The sequence below is a fragment of the Lactuca virosa genome, chromosome 1 (assembly GCF_052849685.1).
Source record: "Lactuca virosa cultivar CGN04683 chromosome 1, Lactuca_virosa_CGN04683_v6, whole genome shotgun sequence".
Taxonomy (NCBI): domain Eukaryota; kingdom Viridiplantae; phylum Streptophyta; class Magnoliopsida; order Asterales; family Asteraceae; genus Lactuca; species Lactuca virosa.
In genome coordinates, this window is record NC_136426.1 from 46104557 (window position 1) to 46106598 (window position 2042).

A 2042-nucleotide genomic window follows, 5' to 3' on the forward strand; every position below is an offset into this window, starting at 1 on the left:
TAACTTTCACCGCGTTGTGTCATCTTTGGTCACCGGGCGATCCTGTACTTCCGAATTACCGAAAACCCATTGAACGAAAGTTGCTCGAAATCATTGATTTACCTGGTAAGTTTTCCTTCGTGATCCATAAAATGTGCACGGATTTCGAGTTACCGAGCAAGATGTGATTTTGGCTAACTTTCATCGGGTTGGGTCATCTTTGGTCACCGGGTGGTCTTGTACTTCCGATTTAGCAAAAACCCATTGAATGAAAGTTGTTCGAAATCATTGATTTGCCTAGAAAAATTTCTTTTCGTGGTCGAGGAAATGTGCGTGGATTTCGAGTTGTCGAGCAAAATTTGATTTTGGCCAGGTTTCATGGGGTTGGGTCATCTGATCACCGGTTAATCTTGACCGTATCTAGTCTTGGCCGAGTCGAAAAATCCCAGACGCTATAATTCTCTATAACTCGCCAAAATGAAGTCGGTTTGGCACGAATTGGACAAGGATAAAGGACCTTACAATAATAAAACCCGGTGACCGGGCCGTAATTCACCAACAACGGTGACGCAACCTCCGATAAAAACACATAACAACCTAAGCCGATGACTTGCGCTTACTAGGGCCACCAATTATACTTTGTTTTCTCATAAGACGTCAAAAATGTCCAAAGAGCAACATATACTCATTTAATATGGGCATGCATCGTGTATAGTGACTTCGACGGTGTTTGGTTGTATTCGAACCCCAATGCATGGGTGCTTTTCTAAGGAGTTCATTTTGTTGCATTTTCTTATGCTTGTTTCGGTTTCGTAAATGAAAGAATTTCTCCGTACAAGATACAAACTGCACTATTGGATCTGTAATTTACAACTACTATCGACATACCCTCAAATGCATCAATAATAAGGGATTTAGAATGCACCTTAGCCAACTAACATATAGATCGGGGTCGTTAATGGGTCATGGCGTTCTTCGTTTGATCCTTTGGCTTGCATGTATCGTTTTGTAGGATGAGGTCTTGCTTCCTCGGCCCTTTATCAAGGCAACGTGGCTCGTTTTAAGCTCATCGTTCAAGGAATCAATGCAACACGGCCAGTTTTTCAGGTCGCCATTCGATAAACAAAGACAACGTTTTCAAAATATCAAAAGGCCACATGGCTTGCTTTTAGGTCCTCGTATGGCTTGCTTTCGGGTCGTCTTTCGAGAAAACGAGGCAACATGTTCTAGAAATCAAAGAATCGTTCGAGAAATAAAAAGGCTACGGGGGTAGTTTTCAGGTCGTAGTTTGATAATTCAAGGCAACATGTTCGAGTAATCAAGGCAACAAGGCTTGTTTTCAGGCCGTCGTTCAATAAAAAATCCAAGCGTTCAGGTCGTCGTTCGAGAAACACGGACAACATGTTGTAGAAATCAAAGGCGTTCCATAAATCAAGGCAACGGTGCTGGTTTTCAGTTAGTCGGTCGAAAAACCAAGGAAACATGTTTGAGGTTTCAAGGCAACAAGGCTAGTTTTCTTGTCTTCGTTCCGTAAATCAAGGAATCGGGGATAGTTTTAAGGTTGTTGTTTAAGAAAATCAAGACAACATGTTTTAAAAGTCATGGCAACGAGGGAAGATTTTAGGACACCGTTCGTCAGATCAAGGCAACACGCCAGCTTTCAGCCGTCGTCCGAAAAAGGCCGCCAACATTTTACTTAAACCGAAGCATCGTTCGTGAAATCAAGGCAACGGGGCAAATTTTAAGTCCTTCATTCGAAAAACCAAGCCATCGGGTTCGAGATATCAAGGCAACATGGCTTGCTTTTCAGGTCTTCGTTCGAAAAATCAAGGCAATGGGCATTGCTCTCCGCTCGTCATTCGAGATACCAAGACATCATGTTCTAGAAACCAAGGCCACAAGGCTAGTTTTCAGGTCATCATTCTAAAAATCAAGGCAACAACAATAAAGGCAACAGGCCTAGTTTCAAGGTCATCGTTCAATATATCTAAGCAACAAGTTCGAATAATCAAGGCAACAAGGCTAGTTTTCACGTCGTCGTTCGAGCAAACAAGGCAACATGT